The sequence below is a fragment of the Ahaetulla prasina genome, chromosome 2, assembly GCF_028640845.1.
Source record: "Ahaetulla prasina isolate Xishuangbanna chromosome 2, ASM2864084v1, whole genome shotgun sequence".
Classification (NCBI taxonomy): Eukaryota; Metazoa; Chordata; class Lepidosauria; order Squamata; family Colubridae; genus Ahaetulla; species Ahaetulla prasina.
Window position 1 is genome coordinate 263590989 of NC_080540.1, and position 16329 is coordinate 263607317.

At 36.9% G+C, this 16329-nt stretch overlaps 1 protein-coding gene across 10 annotated transcripts in view; it reads left to right on the forward strand.

Annotated features, from left to right (window-relative positions):
- MEF2C (myocyte enhancer factor 2C) overlaps window positions 1-16329 on the forward strand; it is a 204210-nt gene that overhangs the window by 69284 nt on the left and 118597 nt on the right. Inside the window, exon 3 of one of the 10 annotated variants that reach the window (XM_058168396.1) lies at window positions 7447-7510. The exons of the other annotated variants lie outside the window; for them this stretch is intronic. The gene's annotated coding sequence lies outside the window, so the exon portion shown is untranslated. The remainder of the gene's footprint in view (window positions 1-7446; window positions 7511-16329) is intronic. 10 annotated transcript variants of the gene reach the window in all.

The following is a 16329-nucleotide window of genomic DNA, read 5'->3' on the forward strand; positions in this document are numbered from 1 at the left end:
TTTAATAATAATAATAATAATAATAATAATAATAATAATAATAATAATAATAATAATAATAATAATAATAATAATAATAATAATAATCCTTCTCCTGAAGGACTCAGGGTGGTTTACAGCCAGGTAAAAACAACAATCAATAAGTACAATATAAAAACCAATGTTAAAAAGCTTATTCAATTTGGCCCATCATTTAAAAATACATTACATCATAAAAAACCCATTAAAACCCCTTTAAAATTACTAATAAAACTAATTTTATGCCAGTCCTGCGTGGAAGAATAAATATGTCTTCAGCTCGCGGCGGAAGGTCCAGAGGTCGGGAAGTTGTCGAAGTCCTGGGGGAAGCTCATTCCAGAGAGTAGGAGCCCCCATAGAGAAGGCTCTCCCCCTGGGGGTCGCCAGCCAACATTGTTTGGCTGACGGCACCCTGAGGAGGCCCTCTCTATGGGAGCGCACCGGTCGGTGGGAGGCATGCGGTAGCAATAGGCAGTCCTGTAAATACCCCGGTCCTAAGCCATGGAGCGCTTTGAAGGTGGTAACCAATACCTTGAAGTGCACCCGGAAGACCACAGGCAGCCAGTGCAGCTTGCGCAGGAGAGGTGTTACATGGGAGCCACGAGTGGCTCCCTCTATCACCCGCGCAGCCGCATTCTGGACTAACTGGAGGCTCCGGGTGCTCCTCAAGGGAAGCCCCATGTAGAGAGCATTACAGTAGTCCAGGCGAGAAGTGACGAGGGCATGAGTGACTGTGCATAGGGAATCCTGGTCTATGAAGGAGCGCAACTGGTGGACCAGGCGGACCTGGTAAAAAGCTCTCCTGGAGACGGTCATCAGGTGTTCTTCAAAAGACAAGCGCCCATCCAGGAGAACGCCTAAGTTGTGCACCCTCTCCATTGGGGCCAATGACTCGCGGTTGCAGCTGACTGTACCGGGATGCCGGCATCCACAGCCACTCCATCTTGGAGGGGTTGAGCTTGAGCCTGTTTCTCCCCATCCAGACCCGCACGGCTTCCAGACACCGGGACAGCACTTCGATAGCTTCGTTGGGGTGGCTTGGGGTGGAAATGTACAGCTGCGTATCATCAGCGTATAGTTGGTAACTCACCCCAAAACCACTGATGATCTTACCCAGCGGTTTCATATAGATGTTGAACAGGAGAGGCGAGAGAACCGACCCCTGTGGCACCCCACACATGAGGCGCCTCGCGGTCGATCTCTGCCCCCCTGCCAACACCGTCTGCGACCGGTCAGAGAGATAGGAGGAGAACCACCAATAAATGGTGCCTCCCACTCCCAAACTCCCCAGCCGGCGCAGCAGGATACCATGGTCAATGGTATCAAAAGCCGCTGAGAGATCTAACAGGACCAGGGTTTGATCGCCTTGCAGTCCAAGGGACTCGCAGGAGTCTTCTCCAGCACCAGAGTTCAAAGGCCTCAATTCTTTGGCGCTCAGCCTTTCTTCTAATCCAACCTTCACAGCCATACATTGCAACTGGGAAAACCATAGCCTTAGCCATACATACTTTTGTTGGCAGGGTGATGCTTTTTAGTATGCTGTCTAGTTTTGCCATAGCTTTTCTCCCCAGGAGCAAGCGTCTTTTAATTTCTTGGCTGCAGTCCCCATCTGCGGTGATCTTGGAGCCCAGGAAAATAAAATCTGTCACTACCTCCATTTCTTCCCTATCTATCTGCCAGGAATTGAGAGGGCTGGATGCCATGATCTTAGTTTTCTTAATATTGAGTTTCATGCCAATTTTTGCACTCTCCTCCTTCACCCGCATCAAAAGAGTCTTTAGTTCCTCTTCACTTTCTGCCATTAGAGTGGTATCATCTGCATATCTGATGTTGTTGATATTTCTCCTGGCAATCTTAATTCCAATTTGTGATTCATCTAGCCCTTTCTCATGATGTGCTCTGCATGTAAGTTAAATAGGCAGGGTGATAGTATACAGTCTTGCCGGACTCCTTTCCCAATTTTGAACCAATCAGTGTTTCCGTGTCCAGTTCTCACTGTTGCTTCTTGACCCGCATAAAGGTTTCTCAAGAGAGAAATAAGATGGTCTGGTATTCCCATCTCTTTAAGAACTTGCCACAATTTGTTGTGATCCACACAATCAAAGGCTTTAGCATAGTCAATGAAGCAGAAGTAGATGTTTTTCTGGAACTCCCTAGCTTTTTCCATGATCCAGCGTATATTGGCAATTTGATCTCTAGTTCCTCTGCCTCTTCAAAATCCTGCCTGTACTTCTGATAGTTCTCGATCCACATACTGCTGGAGCCTAGCTTGTAGGATTTTAAGTATAACCTTACTAGCATGTGAAATGAGTGCAATGGTGTGATAATTTGAACATTCTTTGGCATTGCCTTTCTTTGGAATTGGAATGTAAACTGACTTTTTCCAATCCTGTGGCCATTGCTGAGTTTTCCAAATTTGCTGGCAAATTGAGTGTAGCACTTTTACTGCGTTGTCTTTCAAGATTTCGAATAGCTCAGCTGGAATACTGTCTCCTCCACTAGTTTTGTTGTTGCTCAGATTTCCTAAGGCCCATTTGACTTCACATTCTAGGATGTCTGGCTCGCGGTCAGTGACCACCCCATCGTGGTTATCAGGTTTGTTAAGCTTGTTCTTGTATAGTTCTAGGTTATAACTGGGTTATATACTACTGTCATTAATTGGAGACAGGCTGCAATATTTGGAAAAGTATCAGTTAGGTTGGATTTTTAGCATTTTAAATTTTTGTTGAGGTTGTAATAAAGACTACCATCAGTTATTTCAGTCTCTTTAAAATAAATGAATTTAAAGTGTCAACATAAGCATTATTGTTTGTAAACCATCATAAAACATACATGTATTGCAATTAGGGTAAAAAGTAAGGAACGATATATCAAACCAAATATGTTGTTTTGGCCTGGTAGGATTTGTTTAATGATGAAATTGAAATTGCAGTTAACTTTGTAGTAGATCTTACATTGCAACCTTTTCCAACTTGATATGTTTAGATGTGAGGCAATGATGTCCATAAGATTGCAGTCAAAATAATCAACATGATGGCTGCAATCATGCAATTGAAACCTTGTCCTTTTTTATATGAGTATTGATAATTTTTTTTACCATTTTTTTGATCATTTTCAGAAAAAGCCAAGTAAGCTATACATGGCCAGATCCCAGTCGAGACGCAGCGTAGCAATGGTTGGAAATTGGACTGGGCCTTGTGGTTCAAACTTCTCATCTTAACATATAACTGAGATTGTGACTGACCCATTCTATTTCCAAGACTATTGTTTTGAAATTTAAAGGAAGGGAGACTTTATTGATGTTTAGAAAAGAAAGATGGGATATAATGTGATATCAGATAAATAACATTAACTACTTGGATTGGCACTAATTCTCCTATTTCCTGGATTAGTTCAGATTAATAAGAAAATGGCTCTTTTTAACACTATGATTTTTTGCTGATTTTTTTTTAAAGGATAGAAATGAATGCACTAAACTTTCAAAAATAAGTACATCTGCTTCCATTTTACTCTCCCACTCCACCAAGCTGAAAAATTTGGCCATACCCAACAATGACATCATTGGCCTCCAGATATATATCACACTTATGCAGAACAATCCAATATAAATCTTTTGAATAAATAAATATTACAGTATTTTCCATCCTTCCATACAACTATTCAGATTTTTTTTATTTGAAACATTTATATATGTTTTATATGTAAAAACAAACCATCTTATAACCAACTCTGGGTGGTTCTCAGTCAAAAGTAAAAGCAATGTTCTAGTTGTAGCAAAAATAAAGCAAAGAGTGATATTCTCAAAGCAGTTTCTTAAGGTCATAGTTAACTTGGATCAAGCAATAACTTTGCAGTGCTGTACATGTTTCCTCCAAAGTATGCCTGAACGTATTACTCATATTTATAAGTGTGCATAGGAATGTAGCCTTTATCACATGGGCATCCTTGTTTACTTTCTGATTTTACTTTTTTACTACTTAGCCAGTGGTGGGTTGCTGCCGGTTCGGATAAGTTCAGGCGAACAGATATTTCGGACCAGCGGTTAGGCCTGCCCACCTGCCCTAGTGCTATCACGTTCAATATAATCGCTGGATTTTCAAAGCTGCGCTTACATTTTCGGTTCTGGGCAAACCAGTTGTTACAATATGTGATGTCCACCTCTGTACTTATCTATTGAGAATGTTAACTCCCATAGAAATATTTATCATAAGTACAACTGGTATAAGAATTATCAGAAATAGTGCTGTGCTTGAACAGATATGTAAGTGACAAAATAGGTAAGGGAAAAAATGTATGGGGTTCATTTCATGAAATGAATACCATTTATCCACATCCATATGGAGGCTGGAGATGTATAGCAATTATTTTAATAAACATCTCTTCTTTAATGGGCATCTTTTGCATATTAATTTATTGACTTGTTTTATTTAAATTACATCTAACTATCTCATAATGGCATACATAGAATTCTCACATGGATTCTTTTCTCACATAGACACACTAGTATTTTTTATTTTTATCCTTAGTGTTCAAGTTTTGCTATAACATCAAAATAGGTAGCTAAAAATAGATTGTACTCTAAGCAGTCTATAAGAAAAAAATATGTTTTGAGTTTTTGGGGAGAAGGAAGAGATTGGAAAAAAAGACAGCTTTGTTTTTTTAAAAAAGAAAAAGCTTTGGAGAACAGTGAAGAAGAAAGTATTATTTATAAATGTGGAATATTCTCTCAACTGTGACTTATATTACAGTTCACATGTACTATTTTATTAAAAAGATGGTAGAATGTGCATAGAAATAAAATGGTTCATTGTGTGATACAGTAAATGGTGGTCTGCAATTTCATCTCTATTACCTAGAATATCTGTTCTGTTTTCTAATCTTCAACACCTTTGATAGGTTAAATGATATTTTTTTTTCTTAAAAGAATAATATTTATATGTCTCAATTGGCTAATATGCTACTAGTTTTGAACTCTCCCCTCCCCACACGCAAACACATGTATTAATGAACTTTTTGTGTGTGGAAAAATTATGACTTACTTCGAAGACATTTGTTGTAAACATGTTGGAAGTGAGAATGTACGGTTTCTATCTCAAACCACTAAAAAACATCTGCATGCCTTTTTAGTGCTGACTAATGGTAGCATTTCTGTTGGTCTGAGATCCCTAGTGATTTTCCACATATATGTATATGTAGAATTAATCTTTCTGCTTGGGGAAAGATTAACTATTGTTCTTCATAAGCAAAACATGTTCTAAAATTATTATACTTTTTGATCATTGGAATTAATCAGAAATTGTACGGAGAGAATATATTTAGGCCAAGCCAGAACAGTTTATGACTTGCCAAGCTGAAAGCAGTGCACTGATTGCTCTAGAGCTGGGGTGTCCAACCTTGGGAGCTTCCAGACTTGTGGACTTCAATTCTCAGAATTCCCAACCTAGAATTCCCAATTCTCAGAATTCCCAACTAGTTGAAGTCCACAAGTCCTAAAGTTCCCAAGGTTGGACGCCCCTACTCTAGACCTTAGTGGAACTTTTGATCCAGGCAGATCATGTCTGAATAATTAATAATAATTTTTATTTGTTATATTTTCATCTATACAATAATCAGCGTTCTGGATGTATTAGAAAACTTTGTGGAATAAAGTGATAAAAAAGTAAAAGTATATTAATATACTTCACAAGACGAAAATAAAATACATGAAACTCACTGTTCTAATGAGTTAAAACTAAGCTGGCATTTTAAGTGTTCCAAGGTGATTTTCTTTTTCTAAGCAAATTTTTAAAAGTAATTAGAAACTGTATACACTTTCGTAAAAAATAAAAAAAAATGCAATCACAAGTGTATAAAACGGGGGAAGTCAGAAGCGAATAGTGATCCCATAAGAAATACAACACATGAGTAGAAGGTTTCTTTTTCTTCTCTTTTCAATATGACCGAGACTAATAGGGACTAAAAGAAAAAAATTAGGTGTGGAAAATTCCTCATTGATGCTTTAAGAAAAAATATTGAATACAATGGGATTGTTGAGTTCCCATTTATGCACTGAGAAAATACATTGATACCCCTACATGTGCCATGCAACTGTAGAGATACATACAGTAATCCAGTAAAAGATATGCCTAAATTATATTCTGTTTATTATTTGGGTGTAATCTAAGAACCATATTCAAGTTTCCTTATCGCCTTGATCATGGCATATCATCTATTGTAACAATATCTTTTAAAAAGATAATGTACATTTTTACAATGTACAATGAACAGAAAGAAAATATCACTTACCGGTACATTGAAATAAATTTACCTCAGTAATGTATCTTGGTATAAAAAAATGACTGGGGTTAAATCGATGCAGTTTATACTTCAAAGGAAAAGCTTAGGGTAAATTCCTAGACTGATGTTACAATTTAGATTTTAAAAAGTCAAATCTACCCATAAAATACTTCAGATCGGAGGAGAAATTCATTTGTTCATCATTTATTCATTCATTTATATCCTTATACATATCATAAATTTTGAGTCCTAAATCCTAAGGACACCTGCATTACAAGCAAGTTGTAGAAATGTTGCTTCAAAACTTCATACTGGATATGTGTGAAAACATTTTAAAAATAGAATTTAAGGATACATTTATTATGTTTTTTCCACTCCTCTGGGTATTTGTTTCTCACGTAGTTCTCATTCCACAGAATCACAGAACGAAAGAGGTAATTTAGGCCATTAAATCCAAACCTCAGCTCCGAGAATAAATCCAAATTAAAGCATGCTCAGTGGAGTGCCATCATTCAGCAAAGTGAAATCTATTTCTAAGCGCTCCATGGCTTAGGGCCTGGGTACTTACGGGACCGCCTGCTGTTACCGCATGCCTCCCACCGACCCGTACGCTCTCACAGAGAGGGACTTCTCAGGGTGCCGTCCGCCAAGCAATGTCGGCTGGCGGCCCCCAGGGGAAGGCCCTTCTCTGTGGGGGCTCCCACACTCTGGAACGAGCGTCCCCCGGGTTTACGCCAAATACCTGACCTTCGGACCTTCCGCCGCGAACTGAAGACACATCTTTTTATTCGCGCGGGGCTGGCTTAAATTTTATCGATTTTAAATTTTCTATTATTAATTTTAATGGGGTTTTAGTTTTATATATTTTAAAGTTTTTTTAGGCCAATTATAAAATAAGTTTTTTAATTTGTATTTTAAATTGTATATTGTATTGTCTATTTTTTACTTTTGGCTGTACACCGCCCTGAGTTCTTCGGGAGAAGGGCGGTATAAAAATCGAATAAATAATAATAATAATAATAATAATAATAATAATAATAATAATAATAATAATAATAATAATAATAATAATAATAATAATAATAATATTTCTTCCAAAGATAATTGGTTCTACTGTCAAACTGCACCATTTTTGCACCATTTTTCTTCCAGTACTACTCAACAAAAGGAAAATCTTGCAGAATTACCAAGTTTGTCAGGTGATCAAAGGAAATATGTAAGTAGTCCTTGCTTACAGCAATGTTTGAAGTTATAACAGCACTGAAAAAAGAAATCTATAGCCAGTCCTCAACCTTACAGCCACTGCAGCATTCTCACAGTTATGTGATTGTTGCTTGGGCACTTGGCAACCAGTTCACTTTTATAACAGGGGTGCTATTCAGCAGGTTCTGACGGGTTCTGGAGAACCAGTAGTGGAAATTTTGAGTAGTTCGGAGAACCGGCAAATACCACCTCTGACCCCAGGTTGGGTGGGAATGAAGATTTTGCATTATCCTTGCAACAGGAGTGGGGAGGGAATGGGAATTTTGCAGCATTCTTCCCATGGAGTGGGGTGGGAATGGAGATTTTGTAGTATCTTTCCCCTGCCACGCCCACAAAGCCACACTATGCCCACAAAGTCAAGCCCACAGAACCGATAGTAAAAAAATTTGAATTCCACCACTGATTTATAACAGTTGCAATGTCCCATGGTCACATGATCGCTATGTACAAATTTTATATCTGGCTTCCCACAAGCAAAATCAATGTGGAAGCTGGCAGGAAGTAGCAAGTTCTAGGCTAGTGACTTTGAGCTTAATGAGTGCAAGTAATTCTCTTAATGACCACAGCCAAAATGGTGTTATAAGTCAGGCATGAGTCACATTATTTTTACTTTAGGACCATGTTGCCAACGGGGTTGTCAATCCAATTGCAGCCATTAAGTAAGCACTACTTGTACTAACATCTTTGCGAGACCGCCTTCTGCCACCGATTGCCTCCCAACAACCTGTGCGCTCCCACAGAGCGGGTCTCCTCAGGGTGCCGTCGACCAAACAATGTAGGTTGGCGGCCCCCAGGGGGAGGGCCTTCTATGTGGTGGCACCAGCCCTATGGAACGAGCTACCTCCGGGGTTATGCCAACTTCCCAACCTCTGGGCCTTCAAACGTGAACTGAAAACTATTATTTCATTGAGCGGGACTAGCCTAAGAAATATTTTAGCGAAATTTTAACGGGTTTTAATCGGTCTTCGACCGTTTTAGTGATTCGGCCATTAAATATTTGCTTTTAATTGTTTTTAAATATTGTTATTTATTATATTTATATTTGTATTGGTGTGTGTATTTTAATATGGCTGTAAACCGCCCTGACTCCTTCGGGAGATGGTGCGGTATAGAAATGTAATTATAAATAAATAAATCTGATGCCACACACTTCTAGACTTTATTGCTTTCCAAATTAAATGTTTAAGAACAATTAAAATGAAGAAATGAAGAAAAAGACATTTAAAAAAAAAAGATAAAAATTCTAATATAGTTAAGGATTCGTCCATTCCATGGTGTTTTATATATAGTCGTTGTACCGAAGGGGTCTTAAACATCATAAATAAGAACTTTGACTTGCTCTCCTTTTCTCGCACAGCATTTAGCATCTTTCATGTGATGTATGTTGTAACTTAATGAGACTGATTTCAAGAAAACTTACCTGATATGTGAATAAGGCGGTTTTGTAGGTGAATATCTCTTATCATGAATCTTCATAATAGTTTTTAACTGCACTTACCAGATAAAGTTAATTGGTATTAAAGAAATAGGCCGAAGTAAAGAAAGATATACAAATGAGAAGATTCATCATTTTATTGGATTTGAAGACCATTGAGTTGTGCATCTTAATTGGGGCCAGTTGGGATCATTTCATAATTGCTGTCAGAATATCAGATTTAATTCTCTTTATGCAAATACTACAGTGGGATGGAGTTAAGCAAATTGTCATTTAAGGTTCCAAATGAACAAAGCTTTAATTATGTTGATTAGCCTTCTATAAGACAAAAGAAGGAACTCTAAAAGTGATATCTCTTATGAGTCTTGCATTACTAGTATCTAATGCTTTTATACAGTGTATGTATGCATTTGCATGATACTTATTTTATTAATACATTTCTATGCTACCCATCAATAGCAGTTTTCACATGAGTCCCCTGTAATAAAAAGAACTATGCACAAAGTTAATAGTTTGTGACAATTGTATATGTACCTTCCTCAGAATATGTACTTCTGAGTAGATAGGCATGCATAACAAAAAAAGGATCAGAGACATTGCTGAGCCTATTAGGTTGTTCTCTTTTTTCCCCCTGGTGTATTGGGTTATTTTTTTTCCCAAATTTTCATTTCTATTTTTTTTACTTTTGAGATGTAAGCTATCCAGAGTCATTCGGGAATTGGATGAACTGTGATTCCAATAAATAAATTAAATGTTCCAGTTCATGATGGTAATATAGCATGTTTTTCTGGATGTATCCTAACAGAACATCATTCTTGCCAGACAGGAGAGCTTTCTGGTTCTTGTTTGTCTTAGATGCAAGAATCAAACATAGATAATCCACAAGATATTAAAACATAGCATTTGGAATTTGTGTTTTTGATTATTCAACCTAATTAATTTTTGCTTGTTGTAAGCAACTCTTTATCCTAAACATTTCTGAGAATCAACATCTTCGGTACAATTTATTTTCCTATTAAATAAGATAAGGACAGAGTGAAGTAGGAAAAAGATCAATCTAACAATCCATTGTAACTTAAATATTCTGCTTAAAATATTGTACCTGTGCTTAAACTTCAAAGCTAATCTATTGGTGTTTTAATGTGTAATCTTAGCTGCTTTTGTGTCAAAGGTTCAAGTTGCTTGCACAAGAATAGTTTTCATCCTTTTTATCACACTTTACTGCTTTTAAGAACGATTTTTGTCAGGGATTGCTGTGTATACTAATAGGCTAGAAAAAAATTTCTGGGAAAATGTAATTGAAGGCCGTCGAAAGATTAGCTAATGTATCTTCCAATTGATTTTGTTATTTTTCCCCCTAGTGTACTCCCTCTGACAATAATAAAATGAAAAATATTGACAGTAATCTCTGAAGTGAAAAAGGAAGGATATCTTCCATTGGGGCAAAGGTTTTTAACCAAGCAAATATTTGGTTATGAAAACTAAGTACCAACTTAAAAATTTAAGTGATAACAATATTTATATATAAATTAACTATATACGGTATTTATAGTTTTGTGTAATAATGAAATTCATTTTCCTAAAGAGATCCTTTCTGTTCAAACCATTGACAGCTTCTGTAGTATCTGGATACCTACCATTTCTTTGCACACCAACTCATATGGCTTACCTTTGCCATGTAGTTCATTACAGAAATTTCTTGAATAGATATTTAATCTTAATATGGTCCTGACTAACTAGATATAAGGGCAGCAGCATGGTACCTTTTTAATAACTTGTCTGTGTGTGTTATTTTCAAATCTCTACCAAATTATGAAGTGGAACTAAAATTCAGTTGCTAAATGCTTGCAGTATGGGTAACATTTCCTAGATCAGTATTGGGGTATACAAGTTCTGTAAAAAAAGGGGGTGTTTGTTATTTCAGGGTGTGTTGAGAGCCATGTTTCCAATGGTTTTCAACCAGGGGCATCTCTGGGGGACCTAGAGTATTTCAAGGGGGCCACAGATGAAAAATATCTAATAGGGCATAGTGTGTGATGAAAAGCAAAGTGTATAATTTTGCAAATACTATTGTTGATAACAGAAAACATACCAGTTATTGTGCCATGCCTGTTCCCGATAATGGGATGTGGACTGGGAGGCCCACAGGAGAAAAACAAGGACAGAAGAGGGATAATAAGTGAAAAATGGTTGAACAACATTGTTGTAGAACCAAAATAAATTATATTTCATTTAAATTTGTATTTGCATTCAATTAAAATTAAATGTATTTGACATTTTGTCCAAGCCATGTGTATACTTTTATTTGGGGGGGGGATGTTGCATTGAGTTCAAAGTTGCAAAGATTGGGGGATCTTGGTGTTTGGTTATTTCTTGTAAACATTTCATTACCAAACTAGATAATGTCATCAGGGAAACAAGAGAATGGGGTTTACTGCCATATGTGACTGACAGCTTGCCCTACTTGTCTTGATTAGGACTGTAGTTAGTGTGCTTGTTTCTAATGGGCCTAGTGAACTTGCTTGGCTGTAATATTTCATACAAGGTTGTTCTAGCTATTTTGTTGGTTTTTCCTTAGATATGTGCTAATTTGTGGAAGTTAATTGTAAGGCAGTTTGTGCCATGGACTGTTTGTTTCTTCCTTTGGCTTTTGTTGCTTTCTAAATAATTTGTAGATCTGGCTTTTGTCTCTGAAAGCTACTGCAAAGACTTTCAGAGATTATGTGACATCAACCTTTAGGTTAGCTGAAAAGGATTAGATGGCAAATGAACCTATGACAGAAACCTATGACATGTAAAAATCTTGAAAGAAAAGTTGGGTCAACTCTTGATTATTTTCAATTTACAGCATCAATGACAGGTTTTACTGCCTAGGTTTAAAACACGGAACTGTCAGGGGATCATGGATATCAACTTTCAAATGATGAGTTAAGAAAGTTTTAGTTTTGTAACGAATAATATTTTGAGCATAATACCAGTGGTCAGATTATCTCAGGGACCACCTCTATTGGAACTATTAGATCTAGTATGATAGCCATATGCTGCTGGTCCCATCTGCAAAAGAGTTTCATCTGATGGCACCTAAAACGTGTTTCTTTTGTGCTGTGGCTTTTGCCTTCTAAAACCTTATCCCTCCCATAGTGAGATTACTCCAAACCAGTGGCGGGTTGCTACTGGTTCAGTCCGGTTCCTGCGAACCGGTAAAATTGGTGGTGAGAGGCTCCATCCACCCATCCAAACATCATCACAGACAATCTGTGCATGCGCAGAAGTGCGCGCGCTCCCATTGCAAACCAGTAGCGAAGGTAAGTGGAACCCACCCCTACTCCGAACCCTCATGGCTTTCCAGAAAGTCTTTAAAATATGTTATTTTTCTAGTAAAAATAGAACAAAAACTAGAATCATGAGGTGAAAGGATAATCTTTTCCTTATGATATTTAGAGAGTAGATAAATCAGTGCAATTGAGCATGTTACTAAAATGTTGCTTTCTTATAAGGAAGGACACCAAATTATGAAATATGCCTGTTATGAAATAAAAAAGTTTGGGCTCTGATTGTAATAGAACCTGTCTATTTTACCAGATTTGTCACTTTACCATGATTATGTCACTTTCCTATAAAATGCTATATTTTGTTTTTATCTACTGAACACTTGTGAGATTATAACATATTCTTTACCTATTTAGTATGATTTTTGAGTGATGTGTCATTAAAAACATTAAAAGCTGACAGAAAAAAAAAGAAACACAGAGCCAAAGTCCTTTCCAATAGTACATTTTGGGAGAGACATTAAAGTAAATTGTGACAATATATCATATAATAATACTTAGTGGCATAGAACAGAGTAAAGCAGAATAAAAGAGACGGACTGTGGCATGATTAGCAAAAAGGCCTTAATAAAAATAACTAATGTTTAATCTGTAACTATTTGACTTTGTAATTAGAATTGAATGGAAAAGTGTTATCTTTAATACAGAAATGGTTAAAAAGCAAATAATAAAAGTAAATCTGAACATAGCACACATTTTTAGGAGCACATTTGATGGTCATTTAATTAGTCATCCAATGCTTTGGATATTAAAAGACCAAACTAAAAGAACTGTTATCAAATACTTCTAAGGGGCATCCATTTAAGAAAGACTGTTTTAATGTTTCTAGACTTCTCTGTTCACTGCTGATCAAATTATGCAGTTCCTAGGCTAAGCTATATACTGTGATGGTAAACCTATGGCACGCATGCCACAGGTGGTACGCAGCACCCTCTCTGTGGGCATGCAAGCCATCACCCCAGTTCAACTCTGCCGTGCATGTGCGCGCCTCCCGCCAGCTAGCTGATCATCGGGTCTCTGCCGTGTATGCATGGGGGTGTACATGTGAGGGGGTGGGGCACATGGGGCCACACATGCATGGGCTGGCGTGTGCAGGGGGGGCCACATGCACATTGCATTTTGAGAGTTCGGGAGTGTTTTGGCCACTCAGTCCAGAAAAGGTTAGCCATCACTGCTATATACTCTTGTAGAACATCCATGGCAAACTTTCTGTTGTAAGCGTATGTTATCTTAAAACGAATTCTGAAATGAAGTTCTTTTCCCATATTTTAACGTGGCTATCTAGCTGTATTGTGGAAATATGTAAATGTAGCTTGTGTTCAGGTTTTGCACAGAAATGTTTGAGACAGATGTTGGAATCTTATAAAGATCCGGAGCCTCTTTCTTTTTCATAGTAATGTCTCTCTGCTCAAATTATATCTCTCCTTATAGTGAGCATGCTGTCTCTGTGTTGTAGTGCAGCGGTAATGACATCTAGTGTATAACTGTGTAATGAAGCGTTTTTATTTTTTTTAATAAAAACATAACAATATTTTTTATAAAGAAAGCTGAAAATTGAAAGTAATATAAAGAATAAAGAAAGAAGAAAAGATAAGAAAAAAGGAGGACAAAGTCATAAATGCAGAAAACAAAGTAGAAAGAAAGAAACAGAAAGAAAGAAAGAAAAAAGAAAGAAAGAAAGAAAGAAAGAAAGAAAGAACTAGCTTCCAATTTTCTTTATATCATAATATAAATTTACGTTTTACTCTGGTTATATCATGAGTTTCATTTTTTCTAAGATCTTTTTTGAACTATCGAAATCATAAGTCATAAATTCATCTTTTTCGGTTCCAGACAAGAAGTCTAGAAAGGGTTTCCAATGAACCATACATTTTCTCTAATCAAAGATGTGGCCACTTTGCAAGTTCTATCATCTTTATCATTCATTCCTCCATTGTAGGCAATGTTGGCTCTTTCTATCTCTTTGCATATAATAATCTTGCTGTAGTTCCCATATATAAAAACAAAGTTCCCTGACTCTTTCCTGATTGTTTTTAAATCATTGCCCAGAGAAAAGCCTCTTACGGCATATTAAACTTTAAAATCTTTTGTATCGTTTGAATTGAAAACTTTCTGCTTTTTTTTTAAATGTCCACTAAGCATGATAGAAGTTCCTTCTTGTTTACATTTTCAACATAATTTTGAAGTAACTTTATTCATTTGAGACTGTTTCTGCAGTGGCGTACACTACTCAATACATCATTTTATTAAAAAAAAAATCTCTAAGATTATGACAGGGTGTAAATTCCAGACTTTTCAACTACATAGTCTCCACTGTTCTATCTGAATATTATAAACAAAGTGTATGAAGTATTTTTAAAAAGCCGTATTTAGGTTTAAGCTATATGTGAAGTATGCCAGGGAAAATTATTTTGATGATGGCTGTATGCATTGTCCTCTACATTCATCGGCTCAGTGTTTTCTCCAACAGAAGCACACCAGATTTGTCTATAAAGCACTTACTCTTTGTGCCATGTTTAGAGAATGGAACTAGGGTCATTTCCATTTAAGACTAATAATCAGCAGGGAAACTTGCGGCTTTGGCATCTCTGTGCCTCTCTTAGCCTGATTTATCTTACAAGACACTGATTTATAGACTTAGTAAAGATTATGTCCTATTGAATTGGGTTTGGGCTATCCAATTCCTTCTTACGGGAAATGTAAATGTGTATTACAATGTAAATGAATGCCATGTCAATCTTTATATTAACCTTGGTCAGCATCCTTATCACAGTCTGTTTTACAGCCAGAGTTTTACATGTTGAAATAGACAATTCCTGCTGCAATTCATAGCCACATAAAGCAAAATCTCAGTACTGTAAAGCTTCTCCCGAAAAATGTTAGCTAAACTTGCCCATGTTTGTTACATCATATTGCAATTCCTCTTTTAATATGCATGCAACATTATCTTCCGGCATTAATGCACATGGAGGGTTTTGTTGTGGTTGTTGTTTTTCTCCATGTCTAGAAGAAAACGGTAGAAAAAAGACTATCTTTTAAAACAAAACATTCTTTTTATTAAATTTCTACTCGTGCAAAGTTAGAGGCAGCAGCTGATATATATGCAGTTAAATCAAAACAGGGCATGGGATGGGAAACAGCAGTGACTGTATCTAATTTAATATACAGATAGATATATTTTTTTAAAAAACAAAAGCTTACATCACCACCAAACACATTGACTTTTCTTTCCTAGTTGTTTCCTTATTTATAAATTAAACATTTACTCTCCTCCATTTTGATTTTCCTCCTTGCCCTTTGGGTGATTTGTTCAAAGGGTCTCCGTCTGAAGTATTGCAGCAGAACAGATTCAAAAATTTCTGTTCAGAGAAGGAAGTGAAGAGTTTTGGTTCCCATTTTGCACTTCTGGAACAGTTTAAGGAAGGAAGCACCTTTACACCTTTTATTGTTCGTGGTTGCTGACATCATCTCCTTCCCTGACCACTCAGTGCGTGTTTCCTGCCATTCTGTCAAGACGCTGCTATGATACTGAGTGGGAGACGGACAGAATGTGTAAGAGAGCAGGCAGAGAAGAGACTGCAGTGTGTGGATTTCTCCACTGGAACTCAAGATTCTTCTTCCCTCAGCTGTCTCTGCTTTTGCCAAATTGTAAAGCGAACAGAAGCCCGCCAAAATGAAGTTCCTCATTTTAGCAAACAATCTGATTTTTTTTTGTAAGTGTTTGGGTTTCTGAAAGGGAGAAAATGCTGAAGGCAGTAATTTTGAAGACTGTAACATCAACATTTTTAATGCATTTGTTTATATATAATGCTGTCATTGTTTAAGAAGATTTCTTTAATGTAGACCTATTTGAATATGGTTTCTGGAATAATTTAATTCATAGCTAGTTTTGGGTGACGCACATTTTTTAGAGCAGCCAAGAGTTTGTGCTATTGTAACTTTTTTTTGGGTGGGGGGAGAAATGCATGGTAGGTTTTTCATAGGTGACTTTAAGTAGTTAACTACTGA